Source organism: Rhinoderma darwinii, chromosome 5, assembly GCF_050947455.1.
Source record: "Rhinoderma darwinii isolate aRhiDar2 chromosome 5, aRhiDar2.hap1, whole genome shotgun sequence".
In the NCBI taxonomy this organism is placed as follows: Eukaryota; Metazoa; Chordata; class Amphibia; order Anura; family Rhinodermatidae; genus Rhinoderma; species Rhinoderma darwinii.
Genome location: NC_134691.1, coordinates 195811008 through 195826981, shown reverse-complemented (window position 1 = coordinate 195826981; position 15974 = coordinate 195811008).

Genomic DNA, 15974 nt, shown 5'->3' with positions numbered 1-15974 from the left:
AGCCAAATGGCGCTTCTTCCCTTCTGAGCCCTGCCGTGTGCCCAAACAGCAGTTTATGACCCCATATGGGGTATTGCTGTACTCGGGTGAAATTGCTTTACCAATGTTGGGGGGCTTTTTTTCCTTTATTTGTTGAGAAAATGAACAATTTTGAGCTAAAGCTACGTCTTATTGAAGAAAAAGGATTTGTTTTGTTTTCACTGCCCAATTATAATAAAATCTATGAGACACCTGTGGGGTCAAAATGCTCACTACGCCCCTAGATGAATTCCTCAAGGGGTGTACTTTTGGAAATGGAGTCACTTTTGGGTAGTTTCCACTGTACTGATACCTTAGTGGCTTTGCAAATTCGACATGGTGCCAAGAAACCAATCCAGCAAAATCTGTGCTCCAAAAGCCAAATGGCACTCCTTCAAGAGCCCTAGGGGTGTAGTTTTCAAAATGGGGGTCACTTCTGGGGGATTTCCACAATTTTGGTTCCACAGGGGCTTTGCAAATGCAAACATAGTGCCCAGAAACCAATCTAGCAAGATCTGCACTCCAAAAGCCAAATGGTGATCCTTCTCTTCTGAGCCCTACCGTGTGCCCAAACAGCAGTTTATGACCACATATGGGGTATTTCCATACTCGGGAGAAATGTTTTTTTTTTAGCTAAAACTACATCATATTCGAAAAAACTATTATTTTTCATTTTCACAACTAAATTCTAATAAAATCTTTGAAACACCTGTGGGGTCAAAATGCTCACTACACACCTAGAGGAGTTCCTTGTGGGTGTAGTTTCCAAAATGGGGTCTTTTTTGGGGTGTTTCCTTTGTTTTGGCATCACAAGTCCACTTCAAACCTGACATGGTGTCTAAAATATATTCTAATAAAACGGAGGCTCCAAAATCCACTAGGTGCACCTTTGCTTCTGAGGCCTGTGTTTCAGTACATTACCACACTAGGGCCACATGTAGGATATTTATTTAAAAAAATGCAGAATCTGGGCAATAAATATTGAGTTGTGTTTCTCTGGTAAAACCTTTTGTGTTTCAGAAAAAAATTGATTAAACATGAATTTGTGCAAAAAAAATTAATTTGTAAATTTCATCTCTACATTCCTTTAATTCTTGTGAAACGCCTAAAGGGTTAAGAATCTTTCTAAACGATGTCTTCAATACTTTGAGTGGTGCAGTTTTTAAAATGGAGTGACTTATGCAGGTTTGTATTCTATAGGCCCCTTAAAACCACATCGGAACTGAACTGGTCCCTGAAAATATAGCCTTTTGAAATTTTCTTGAAAATGTAAGAAATTTCTGCTAAAGTTCTAAGCCTTGTAACATCATAGAACTATAAAAGGATGTTAAAAAAAAAACTATGCCAATCTAATGTAAACATATGGGAAATGTTAATTTGCAACTATTTTGTGTGGTACTATTATCTGTCTTATAAGCAGATACATTTGAATTGAAAAAATGCTAATTTTTGCAACTTTTCGCAAAATTTCTGTGTTTTTCTACAATTAAATACTGGCTGTATTGACCAAATTTTACCACTAATTTAAAGTTCAATGTTTCACGAGAAAACATTCTTAGAATCGCTTGGATATGTAAAAGCATTCCAAAGTTATTACCACATACAGTGGACACATGTCAGGAAGGTCAAAAAAGTGGCTGCAGTGGGAAGGGGTTAATCAATTTAAACTACTATAACAATACTACATTACTATAATAATACTAAATTACTATAATAATACTACATTACTATAATAATACTAAATTACTATAATAATACTACATTACTATAATAATACTAAATTACTATAATGATACAGTTTGGTTTAAACTTACCGTAAATTTGCACATTTACTCCACCTGTATTTTAATAATCCAGTTTAAAGAGGCTCTGTCACCAGATTTTGCAACCCCTATCTGCTATTGCAGCAGATCGGCGCTGCAATGTAGATTACAGTAACATTTTTATTTTTAAAAAACGAGCATTTTTGGCCAAGTTATGACAATTTTTGTATTTATGCAAATGAGGCTTGCAAAAGTCCAAGTGGGCGTGTTTAAAGTAAAAGTCCAAGTGGGCGTGTATTATGTGCGTACATCGGGGCGTTTTTACTACTTTTACTAGCTGGGCGTTCTGACGAGAAGTATCATCCACTTCTCTTCAGAACGCCCAGCTTCTGGCAGTGCAGACACAGCCGTGTTCTCGAGAGATCACGCTGTGACGTCACTCACTTCCTGCCCCAGGTCCTGCATCGTGTCGGCCACATCGGCACCAGAGGCTACAGTTGATTCTGCAGCAGCATCAGCGTTTGCAGGTAAGTAGCTACATCGACTTACCTGAAAACGCCGATGCTGCTGCAGAATCAACTGTAGCCTCTGGTGCCGATGTGTCCTCGCTCGTCCGACACTATGCAGGACCTGTGAGTGACGACACAGCGTGATCTCTCGAGAACACGCTGTGTGTCTGCACTGCCAGAAGCTGGGCGTTCTGAAGAGAAGTGGATGATACTTCTCGTCAGAACGCCCAGCTAGTAAAAGTAGTAAAAACGCCCCGATGTACGCACATAATACACACCCACTTGGACTTTTACTTTAAACACGCCCACTTGGACCTTTGCAAGCCTCATTTGCATAAATACAAAAATGGTCATAACTTGGCCAAAAATGCTCGTTTTTTAAAAATAAAAACGTTACTGTAATCTACATTGCAGCGCCTATCTGCTGCAATAGCAGATAGGGGTTGCAAAATCTGGTGACAGAGCCTCTTTAAGTATAGCAAAATGTAGTCCGGCGGCTCAGTTGGCAGCGTTTAGCAGACACGAGAATTTCAAGATTGGGCAGCCCCTTCTTAGCTAGTGCCACAATACCCTCTTTAAATAGTGCCATAGTGCCCTCTTTAGATAGTGCCACAGTGCCCTCTGTAGATAGTGCCAGAGTGCCCTCTGTAGATAGTTCCAGAGTGCTCTCTGTAGATAGTTCCAGAGTGCTCTCTGTAGATAGTTCCAGAGTGCTCTCTGTAGATAGTTCCAGAGTGACCTCTGTAGATAATGCCACAGTGCCCTCTGTAGATAATGCCACAGTGCCCTCTGTAGATAATGCCACAGTGCCCTCTGTAGATAGTGCCACAGTGCCCCCTGTAGATAATGCCACACACATCCCCTTGTAGATAGTGCCACACACAACCCCCTTTAGATAGTGCCACACACAGACCCCTATGATTAGCTCCATTGGGGCTCCCTCTAGTAGTGGAATCCCCAGCCAGAGCGTTACCGACGCTTTGGCCGGGGATTCCTCTACTGGAGGAGCCCCTGACAACACTGTCCATAGACAGTGACGTCTCAGGGGATGCTCCTGGACCAGAATGTGATGTCAGGGGCAACACCAGAGCAGGAGTCCCAGGCAGAGCGCTACTAGCACTCTGCCTGGGACTCCAGCTCTGCTCCTGACATCACTGTCCATATATGGACAGTGATGTCAGGGAAAACCCTAGAGCCGGAGTCCCAGAGCAGAGCACTAGTATAGGCTCTGCTCTGGAACTCTGGGGAATCCCCTGACATCACTGTTCATATATGGACAGTGATATTAGGGGCTTACCTAGTGCCAGAGTCCCGGGTAGAGCGCTAGAAGCGCTCTTCCTGGGACTCCAGCTCTGCTCCTGACATCACGGTCCATATATGGACAGTGATGTCAGGGGCAACCCCAGAGCCGGAGCAGAGATGCTTTTAGCTCTCTGCCTGGGACTCCTGCTCTTCTCCTGACATCACTGTCCATATATGGATAGTGATGTCAGGGTCTTCCCCAGCCAGAGTCTCGGAGCAGAGTCGCTTCTAGCACTGAGACTGGGACTCCAGCTTTGCTCCGGACATCACTGCCCATATATGGACAGTGATGTCAGGGGTTTCCCAAGAGCAGGAGTCTTGGAGCAGAGCGCTAGTATAGTCTCTGCTCTGGGACTCGCTCTCTGGGGAAGCCCCTGACATCACTTTGCATATATCGACAGTGACTTCAGGGGCTTCTCCAGCAGGGGAATCCCTGGCCAAAGCGTTGGCAATGCTCTGGCTGGGGATTCCAATACTAGAGAGAGCCCCGATAGAGCTATCTACAGGGAGAGATGGTGTTGCGCTGTCAACAGGGTGGGGTGTGTGGGGCACTATCTACTGGGAGAATGCACTATCTACAGGGGCTGTGTGACGGCATGAAGTAGTGTCGGCGCGCGGGCCGCAGATGACAGTCTCAGGGGCCGCGTGTTTAAGACCCCTGCCTTAGTACCCTAAGGTCCACAGATAGCTTAAACACTGCAGAATTTCTGTCCACATTTTCCCTTTGTACAAATCTCATCCGCTTTGCAGCTACTGTAACATGCTGTAGAAATTCTGCACAGAAAATCCGGACAGAAATTCTGCGGTGTTTGCCGTTTTGTTGCAGATTTGATCTTTTTTATTGCAAAAGGGTGAGATCTGCGCCAAATCCGCTACAAAATAGGCAACAAATCCTCGACGTGTGAACTCAGCCTTTTGGCTCTTTTCACAACTGCATCGGAGGCTTCATCAGATTCCATCATTTTTGCTGGATAAAATACCACGTCATGCAGCGCTATTTTGTCCGACTATATGACTGGAAACCAACGGAACCTATTAAAGTCAATAGGTTTCATCGGACACAAAAGTATGGGAGTACGGTCCGTAAAAAGCAAAAGATAGGACATGTCCTATCTTTTACGGCCCGCAATTACTAACGATTTTGCACACCACCGTAGAAATCGTCCGTAATTGCGGATCGTAATTACGGTCCACAATTACGGACCCATTCACTTCTATTGACCAGGAATGTGTCCAGGCTGTAGAAGTGTCTTGCAAAAGAAAGGACAAGTCCTGTTTTTTACTTTTTACGGACCGTGCTCCCGTACTTTGTTTAATACTTTTTTTTTTTTAAACAAATTTTTATTGAAAAGGTTTTACAACAAGGTAAAGGGCATATTTCGAAAACACAAATAAATAATACTGAACAAAAAATAAATCTATACACTCAGCAAATTATATTGCAATTATAAAGACAAAGTATCGAACATTCGTGGTTGCAGTAACAGTAAAAATGCAGGCTCGATATAATAAAAGAAACAGCATAAAGACAAGAGACGAAAAAAGGGGGGAGTAGGATTGGGAAGATTTTAGCGGAAAGCTGGGAAAGGTAAGGGGGGGTTGTCGGCCAGAAATCTGATATGAAAGAAGTCGTTTGACTTTAATAAGCAGTAATCATAGTGGCAGGCAGGTGAGGGTATGCGTAGCTAATCCAGGGTAGCCAGAGCGACTCAAATCCGGCAACTCTATCTAATAAGATACTTGTAAGTTTTTCGTTCACAAATATCTGGTCTATTCTGGTCTTGACCTCTGCAAAAGTTACTGTACGTTTTTTCCAGGAGTGGGCGATAGTTATTTTTGCAGCCAATAGGATATAAGAGAATAGTCGAAATTGTGCGTTCGTGAGTTCTGGAGGTTTGTAATGGAGAAGAGCTATCCTAGCGTCCCTACGTATAATTATGCCGAATAAACTTTGGGCGAGGCCAAACACCCTACTCCAGAATCGTATAAGCCTTGGGCAGGACCACCAGATGTGGAGCATGTCACCGGGAGTGTGGCAACCACGAAAGCATGAGTCGGGGTAGGTGGGAAAAGCGCGTGCAAGACGGCTAGGAACCAGATACCACCGCATCATGACTTTATAGGCTGATTCTAAAATATTCATATTAATAGAGCAGTGCGACATTGTATTCCAGATACTGTGCCAATCTGCTGGTTCAAGCGTCACCCCCAAATCCCGGTGCCATCGATCCACATATGTGTGAGGAACAGGTGTGGGATTGTTAAGAAGCCACTTATATAATATTGATATGATCCCCTTAGTGTTAGGGCTAGTTTCGCAGATTCGCTCGAACTGAGAGAAAGAGTCAGAAGCAGTCTTATTATGAATAAGAGAAATAATCCAATTCTTGAGTTGTAGATATCGGAATACTTAGCCATTGGGAATCTGCCGAGAGGTCTGAAGCTCACAGAACGAGAGAATCCGAGAGTGATTGGGCGTTAGAAGATGATGAACTCTGAGTATACGACTTGACCACCACCATTTAAAAGCAAGATAATTGTCCGCGCCTGGGGAGAACAGGGGGTTATGCCACAGCGAAAGGAGAGGAAGGTCCCATACAGTTAAAGTGTGCGTAAGTGTGGGGGAAAGATGAGGAGAGCGAAGGGAGGGGGGTACCCAAGGTAATGATTGGATCGGGGGTGGCGACGTCTCTGGAATATCCAGGTACACCCATAAAGGCATATTTACAGAAACATGCAATTTAGTTAAGGACGCTATCATAGCTGCTTGGTAATATTTGGAAATATTCGGAACCCCCAAACCCCCATCGGCCTTTGGCGAGCAAAGTGTAGACCTGGATATTCTAGGACGCGCTCCCCTCCAAATAAAGAAAGAAATCCGGTTCTGAATAAGACGCAAAATGTGTGGTGGGACTTTGATTGGCAGGGTTTGAAACAGGTAGAGGAGCTTTGGAAGGATGGTCATTTTGACTGCAGAGATGCGCCCCATCCAGGATAGATATGTGGATTGCCAGGATGTCATCGAGGATGTTAGAGAGCGGATAAGGGAGGGGTAGTTAGCGGAATACAGCTGATCATAGGAGGGGGTCAAATGAATACCCAGGTAGTTCAATGAATGTCTGGCCCACTGAAAGGGGAAATGGCTTTGTAATGAGTGCATAGTTTGTTGTGTCAGGTTAATATTTAATGCGATGGCTTTCGTGGGGTTTATAGCAAGTCCAGATATTGAAGCGAATTCTGATAGCGTTTGCATTAAGTTAGGAAGGGAGATAAGGGGTTGGGAGAGCATAAGTAGCATATCGTCAGCGAAGAGGGACAATTTATGTTGCACGCCCCCCAACTCCAGACCCCTGATGTTCGGATTTTGGCGAATTATCATAGCTAAAGGTTCTAGCGCTAGAATAAATAGAATAGGGGATAGCGGGCATCCTGGTCTGGTGCCCCGTTCAATTGAAAAGGAAGCAGACTGATAACCCGCATAACAAACTTTAGCAGTAGGGTTAGAATAGAGGGCGTGCACCCAAGACATAAAATGGCTGCCAAACCCCCACTTCCAAGGCAAAATCCATGTAAGACCAGGATATTGTGTCAAAAGCTTTTTGAATGTCGTGCTCCCGTACTTTGTATAGGAGCACGGGCTGAAAATGCGGGTGGATGTCAGCGTCCGGCCGTGACCGCAATCACGGCCGTGTGCATAAGGCTTTACACTGTGTGTGGACGTGCCCTAAAAGTTGCAAAGTCCAGATGTCAAAAAAGTCGCAGCATACCCTATGTGTTACAGTGGTTTTTCGACAATGACCTCCAGTTCTTGGTTTTTGTGTGGCTGTGAATGCAAAAAGTTGTTGCTAGTGAATAAAAAGGTAAAATTGTGGAATTAAAGGGGTTTTCCCATCAGAGACATTTATGACATATCCACAGGATGTTAGGGATCTGCCAGGTACTACGTCTAGGTATACTCCTGGGATTAATCAATCCACACCTGAGGCCAGACCTGTTCGACTGACACCATCTCCCACCAACCAGGGTGGCAGGCTCAGGAGTGGGAGAGTCTATCGCGGCCTGGTCAGTCGGAGTTAGCTCCGCCCCCTGTCCTTTATTACCTGCCGTGTTCTCTTCCTCAGTGCTTGTAATTCTTCTGGATTCCTGGCCTCACTGCTGCTTGCTCCAGCCTGCTTCTGCCATGCTTCTGCCTTGCTGCAGTTCCGCTTAACCTGCTTTGCTTTGCCCCTGGCTTGCTTCCTTCTCCGTGCTCACTTTGGTATACTCCTCTTCATCCTGGTCCTGACTACTCATTCACCGCTCCGTTTCCTCGTGGCGTTCCGTGGCTACTGCCCCTTCCCTTGCGTGTTCCCTGTTTGTTCTCCCGTGCACTTAGACAGCGTAGGGACCGCCGCCCAGTTGTACCCCGTCGCCTAGGGCGGGCCGTTGCAAGTAGGCAGGGACAGGGCGGTGGGTAGATTAGGGCTCACTTTCCCTTCACCTCCTTCCTGCCATTACATAATTACAAGCCACTACCTAGTCTACCATTTCTCCTACGCTGACGCTATCATGGACCCCCTTGAGACCCTGACCCAGCAGATGCAGGGCCTCTCCCTACAGGTCCAGGCCCTGGCCCAGAGGGTCAGCCAGGGTGACGCTGCCTTAGTAGTACCCCTCACCTCACCTCTAGAACCCAACCTCAAGTTACCGGACCGATTCTCAGGGGACCGTAAGACGTTTCTCTCCTTCTGGGAGAGTTGCAGACTGTATTTCCGCCTAAAACCCCACTCCTCAGGTTCCGAGAACCAGTGCGTGGGTATCATCATATCCCGACTCCAGCAAGGGCCCCAAGAGTGGGCCTTCTCCTTGGCTCCTGACGCCCCTGGACTTTCCTCTGTTGATCGTTTTATCTCTGCCCTCGGACTCATTTACGATGAGACTGACAGGACTGCTTTAGCCGAGAGTCAGCTGGTGACCTTACGTCAGGGTAGGAGACCGGTTGAGGAATACTGTTCTGTTTTTAGAAAGTGGTGCGTAGCTTCTCGGTGGAACGATTCGGCCCTAAAGTGCCAGTTTAGGTTAGGATTATCTGACGCCCTGAAGGATCTGCTGGTTAGCTACCCCTCTTCTGACTCCCTTGACCAGGTTATGGCCCTAGCAGTATGACTTGACCGACGTCTCAGGGAACGTCAGCTTGAACGCTTCAATGTGCTCCCCTCTGACTTTTCTGCGATCCCCCCCCGAGGTCCCGTCTCCTCGCCCCTCCACGGAGGACTCGGAGGTACCTATGCAACTCGGGGCCTCCATGTCCCCTCGACAACGTAGGGAGTTTCGCAGAATGAATGGTCTCTGCTTCTACTGTGGGGACGACAAGCATCTACTGAACACCTGTCCCAGGCGCAAGTATAAGAAGCCGGAAAACTTCCGCGCCTAAGTGATCATCGGGGAGGTCACTTGGGCGCACAGGTATTTCCCGTTAATGTGAAACGCAATAAAATTTTGCTTCCCTTTCAGGTCTCGTCGTTTGCTGGCCGGTCTGCCACGGGCAGTGCTTTCGTGGATTCTGGCTCATCTGCTAATATCATGTCTGTGGAATTTGCTATGTCTCTAAAGATGCCTTTTATTGATTTACCTTATCCTATCCCTGTAGTAGGTATCGACTCAACTCCCCTTGCTAATGGTTATTTTACTCAGCATACTCCTGTTTTTGAACTCCTTGTTGGCTCCATGCATTTGGAGCAGTGCTCTGTACTGGTGATGCAGGGATTATCATCTGATCTGGTATTAGGTCTTCCCTGGTTGCAGTTGCATAATCCCACGTTTGATTGGAATGCTGGGGATCTCACCAAATGGGGTAGTGAATGTCTTATGTCATGTCTTTCTGTTAACTCTATTTCTCCCCGGGAGGAGGTAAACACGCTTCCTGAGTTTGTTCAGGACTTCGCCGATGTGTTTTCTAAGGAGGCCTCCGAGGTGTTGCCCCCCCATAGAGATTACGATTGCGCCATCGATTTGGTGCCAAGCTTCCTAAGGGTAGGATATTTAATCTTTCATGTCCTGAACGTGAAGCTATGAGGGTGTATATCCAAGAATGCCTGGCCAAGGGTTTCATTCGCCCCTCGACTTCTCCTGTAGGTGCTGGCTTCTTCTTCGTGGGGAAGAAGGATGGTGGTCTTAGGCCGTGCATTGATTATCATAACCTGAATAAGGTCACCGTAAGGAACCAGTACCCACTTCCTTTGATTCCGGATCTTTTTAATCAGGTTCAGGGAGCCCAATGGTTTTCCAAGTTCGATCTACGGGGGGCATATAACCTTATCCGCATCAAAGAGGGGGATGAGTGGAAAACTGCGTTCAACACACCCGAGGGTCATTTCGAATACCTGGTCATGCCCTTTGGGTTGTGTAATGCCCCTGCTGTCTTCCAGAATTTTATTAATGAAATCCTGAGAGATTACCTGGGTAATTTTCTTGTTGTGTACCTTGATGACATACTGGTGTTTTCCAAGGACTGGTCCTCCCACGTGGAGCATGTCAGGAAGGTGCTCCAGGTCCTTCGGGAGAATAATCTGTTTGCTAAGACTGAAAAAATGTGTCTTTCGGGTACAGGAGATACCATTTTTAGGGCAAATCCTCACTCCTCATGAATTCCGGATGGACCCTGCCAAGGTTCAGGCTGTGGCGGAATGGGTCCAACCTGCCTCCCTTAAGGCGTTACAGTGTTTTTTAGGGTTCGCCAACTATTACAGGAGATTTATTGCCAACTTCTCGGTCGTCGCTAAGCCTCTTACGGACCTTACTCGCAAGGGTGCTGATGTCCTCCATTGGCCCCCTGAGGCCGTCCAGGCCTTTGAGACCCTCAAGAAGTGCTTTAGCTCGGCCCCCGTGCTGATTCAGCCCAACCAAGAGGAGCCATTTATTGTGGAGGTTGACGCATCCGAGGTGGGAGTGGGGGCCGTCTTGTCCCAGGGTACCAGCTCCCTCACCCATCTCCGCCCCTGTGCTTACTTCTCTAGGAAGTTTTCGCCCACGGAGAGTAACTATGATATTGGCAACCGCGAACTTCTAGCCATTAAATGGGCTTTTGAGGAGTGGCGGCACTTCCTGGAGGGGGCCAGACACCAGGTAACTGTCCTTACGGATGACAAGAATCTGGTTTTCCTAGAATCGGCCCGGAGGCTTAATCCTAGACAAGCTCGGTAGGCACTATTCTTTACCAGGATTTAATTTCTTGGTTACCTATAGGGCTGGGTCCAAGAATATTAAGGCTGATGCTCTGTCACGTAGTTTCATGGCCAATCCTCCTTCCGAGAAGGATCCTGCTTGTATTTTACCCCCTGGTATAATCGTTTCTGCCACGGATTCTGATTTAGCTTCTGATATCGCGGCTGATCAGGGTGCAGCTCCCGGGAACGTCCCTGGGGACAAACTGTTTGTTCCCCTGCAATACCGGCTAAGGGTACTCAGGGAAAACCATGACTCCGCTCTATCTGGTCATCCTGGCATCTTGGGCACCAAACACCTCATTACCAGAAACTATTGGTGGCCTGGGTTGCCTAAAGACGTTAGGGCTTGTGAGGTTTGCGCTAGGTCCAAAACCCCTAGGTCCCGACCTGCGGGCCTACTACGTTCCTTGCCCATTCCCCAGAGACCTTGGACCCATATCTCCATGGATTTTATCACCGATTTGCCTCCATCTCAGGGCAAGTCGGTGGTGTGGGTGGTAGTAGACCGCTTCAGCAATATGTGCCACTTTGTGCCCCTTAAGAAGCTACCTAACGCCAAGACGTTAGCTTCTTTGTTTGTGAAACACATCCTGCGTCTCCATGGGGCCCCAGTCAATATCGTTTCTGACAGAGGGGTACAATTCGTTTCCTTATTTTGGAGAGCTTTTTGTAAAAAGTTGGAGATTGATCTGTCCTCCTCCGCCTTCCATCCCGAAACTAATGGCCAAACGGAAAGGACTAACCAATCCCTGGAACAATATTTAAGGTGTTTCATCTCTGACTGTCAATTCGATTGGGTCTCATTCCTTCCCCTTGCTGAATTTTCCCTGAATAACCGGGTCAGTAACTCGTCAGGGGTCTCCCCGTTTTTCTGTAATTTCGGGTTTAACCCAAGGTTCTCCTCCATTTCCCCTGGTTGTTCCAATAATCCTGAGGTAGAGGATGTTGATCGGGAACTGTGCACTGTCTGGGCCCAGGTTCAGAAGAACCTAGAGGCGTCCCAGAGCGCACAAAAGATTCAGGCGGATAGTAGACGTTCTGCTAACCCCCGGTTTGTCGTCGGGGATTTGGTCTGGTTGTCGTCCAGGAACTTGTGCCTTAAGGTTCCGTCCAGGAAGTTTGCTCCCCGATTTATTGGACCTTATAAGATCATTGAAGTCCTCAACCCTGTATCCTTCCGTCTGGAGCTGCCCCCATCCTTTCGCATTCATGACGTCTTCCATGCCTCCCTCCTTAAACGCTGCTCCCCGTCCTGGTCCCCCTCGAGGAAACCTCCTGTTCCCGTTCTCACCCCTGAGGGGGTGGAATTCGAGGTGGCCAAGATTATGGACAGTAGGATGGTCCAGGGCTCCCTCCAGTACCTGGTCTATTGGAGAGGATACGGGCCGGAGGAGAGGACTTGGGTACCTGCCCGTGATGTTCACGCTGGGGTATTGATCAGGAGGTTCCACCTTCTCTTCCCTACTAAACCGGGTCCTCTTAGTAAGGGTCCGGTGGCCCCTCATAAAAGGGGGAGTACTGTTAGGGATCTGCCAGGTACTACGTCTAGGTATACTCCTGGGATTAATCAATCCACACCTGAGGCCAGACCTGTTCGACTGACACCATCTCCCACCAACCAGGGTGGCAGGCTCAGGAGTGGGAGAGCCTATCGCGGCCTGGTCAGTCGGAGTTAGCTCCGCCCCCTGTCCTTTATTACCTGCCGTGTTCTCTTCCTCAGTGCTTGTAATTCTTCTGGATTCCTGGCCTCACTGCTGCTTGCTCCAGCCTGCTTCTGCCGTGCTTCTGCCTTGCTGCAGTTCCGCTTAACCTGCTTTGCTTTGCCCCTGGCTTGCTTCCTTCTCCGTGCTCACTTTGGTATACTCCTCTTCATCCTGGTCCTGACTACTCATTCACCGCTCCGTTTCCTCGTGGCGTTCCGTGGCTACTGCCCCTTCCCTTGCGTGTTCCCTGTTTGTTCTCCCGTGCACTTAGACAGCGTAGGGACCGCCGCCCAGTTGTACCCCGTCGCCTAGGGCGGGTCGTTGCAAGTAGGCAGGGACAGGGCGGTGGGTAGATTAGGGCTCACTTTCCCTTCACCTCCTTCCTGCCATTACACAGGATATGTCATAAATGTCAGATAGATGCGGGTCCCACCTCTGGGACCCATACCTATCTCTAGAACAGGGCCCCCTAAACCCCGTTCTACTGCTCTGTGTTGTGGCTGAAGCGCGTGATTTCCGACCATGTAGAAGAAAACAGTGTAGCTCGCTGAGCTACGCTGTTTCCGCAGCTCCCATAGTAGTGAATGGCAGTTACAGATGCAGCGTAGCATGCGAGCTACGCTGTTTCTGTAACTAACATTCAGTTCTATAGGACTTACGGCAGCCACAACACAGAGCAGTAGAACGGGGTTTAGGGGGCCCTGTTCTAGAGATAGGTGTGGGTCCCAGATGTGGGACCCGCATCTATCTGACATTTATGACATATCCTGTGGATATGTCATAAATGTCTCTGATGGGAAAACCCCTTTAAAGCAACGTGACCTCAGTGTTTGCAATAGTCACAGGGTTGTTTACAATTTTTTTTCCCATTGGAAATGCAGATAATACCATGAAGCTCTATCATCATACATGAACTCTGACTTCACCTAAAGCTACATGCACATGGCCGTTGTTTTGGTCAGTGTGCTATCTGTTTTTTTAATGGATATCACACTGACCCATTCATTTCTATGGCCCCATGTACACTACCGTGTTTTTCACCTATCTGTGTGGGGGCCGTGCCGCAAAAATGAATAGGTCCTATTCCTGTCCATGTTTGGAGCTCGGTCTCGCCCATTCAGGTCAATGGCGATGTAAAAACCATGTTCGGCACACGGATGCCATCTGTGTGCTGTCAGTATGCCGTCCGTGTTTTGCGGATGAGTTGCTAGACAATGGGGATCGTGTGACCTTCTCAGGGAGTTGAGACAAGCTATTGACATCATTCCCTGCTGTAATGACGGGGGTAGGGAAACGGACAAGTGAGCCCTAATCTACCCGCCACTCTGTCCCTGCCTACTTGCAACGACCCGCCCTAGGCGACGGGGTACAACTGGGCGGCGGCCCCTACGCTCAGTAAGTGCACGAGACAAACAGACAAGGGAACACAAAGCAAAGGGAAAGGGGCAGTTGCCCACGGCAACACCATGAGCAACAAGAGTGGTGAACGAGCCGATTCAAACCAGGAGTGCACGAGGTACCAAACGCAGAGCAGGAGAGTAGTCAGTAAACCAGGGTCAGTATGGAGCAGGATCAAATAGATAGAAGCTGTAGCTGGGCCAGGAAACCACACGAGAAGAATCACAAGCAAAGGAGGAACAGGAAAGGCAGGTATAAATAGACAGAGGGCGGGAGCTAGCTCCGTCTGGCCAGGCTGCGATAGGCTCTCCCACTCCTAAGCCTGCCATCCTGAGTGGTGGAAGATGGAGTCAGTCTCAGAGACATAGACTCAGGTGCAGACTGATTGCCTATGGGAGTACCCACAGAAGTTGTGCCTGGCAGATCCTTTACACCTGCTTTCTGTTTTTTTTGCGGATCCGTGAATACGGATAACATATGGATGCAATACAGACAGTACTTGCGGACGTACCGAACGGATGCAGAGTACACAAGGACCACAAAAACAGCCAACAGATCCAGGACGGGCCGCAAAATACAAATTGTGTGCATGTAGCTAGGACTGGGTGATTAATCAAATTAATTTGATTAATTCGCCCTCAAGAGCTCTGACGATTCTGTTTTTCCACAGAATCGTTTCTTAAGTCTCGCCGTGCTGCAAGAGGAAGCTCTGCATCGTCACTGATCTGCATGGGGGGTGGTGGTGCAATCTACATGAGGGGTGGTGGTGCAATCTACATGGGGTTTGCGATCTACATGGGGGTGGTGCGATCTACAAAGGTGGTGGTGGTGCGATCTGCAAGGAGGGGTGCTATCTACAGGGGGGGGGTGGCACTATCTACATGGGCACTGTGGTGCTATATGGGGATATGTGGCAGTATGTGGACACTATCTACATGGGCACTGTGGTGTTTTCAGGGGATTGGGACAAAAAAAACATTGACAAATTAAATCCATCAGTTTTTTTTAATGGCCGTGAAAAAATAAATGGCAAATGGATGACCAACGGCCATTAAAAACGGAGAGAAGGACAGGAAATAAATGAAAATTTGAAGAGATACTGATGCAAAGCGGCTTTTAATGGCCATTTTTTTTCACTGTCATGTGACTGTAACCTAAATTCCTATGATGCCAGGAGTCCCATTCACCTGTACCGTGGTTGGGCAGGGAAATCTGGCTGACACGGACCGTTTTTCACGGTCCAATCACGGTCATGTGATCCGGCCTTAACGTCATTTAGGATGTTTTCTAGGATGTTGATTTTCAACAATTCCAAAACCTATTTTTTAGGGACCAATTCAGTTCTGAAGTGGCTTTGAGGGGTCTATATGTCAGAAATCCCCATATAAAGTACCCCATTTAAAAAATTGCACCCCTCAAAATATTTATAACAGCATTTTGGAAGTTTCTTAAGCACACAATAAAGTACCATAATATACAATAAAATAACCATCAGTATTTTGCTGCCCTCTTGTGGAGAAAAAACCTTAAGTCACTTTAAAGTAATGTTTGTCTACTTGTATAATGAAAGCTTGTGTGAATCTTTGTAACAGATTTTAGTTGCTCATACTATGTGTTTGCTAATAAGTTTATGTTTATGAGTAAATAGTTTTGGACTGACAAGATTATCTATATTACCTATATTTAGATTTTGAAATATTACCAATGGCAATTTTTGGGATCACATTTTCATAAAATAATCTACTGGTATATTCACCATGCATTTGTATGAAACGTTTAGTTGGAAAGCTTAATAGCAATAATTTTTAACTTTAAAAGTAATAATAATGTAATGGTGGACTTAATATGGCGGCTTGAGGCAGCATTCTCCAGAGATCTGTGCCTACATAGTGGATCTTACTCAGCTTACCTGGACTTGCAGCACTATAAGTTATGCCAATGAGGCAGAGAAAACCTTTTACCTCATGTGTAAACCCATCTTTAGCTTCCATCTGCAGATTGTTGTGCAATCGAGCGCTTATATCCACTATCCATAGCCTTTCTCTCCCAAACTTCAACCAGCATTTAAAAGCTATG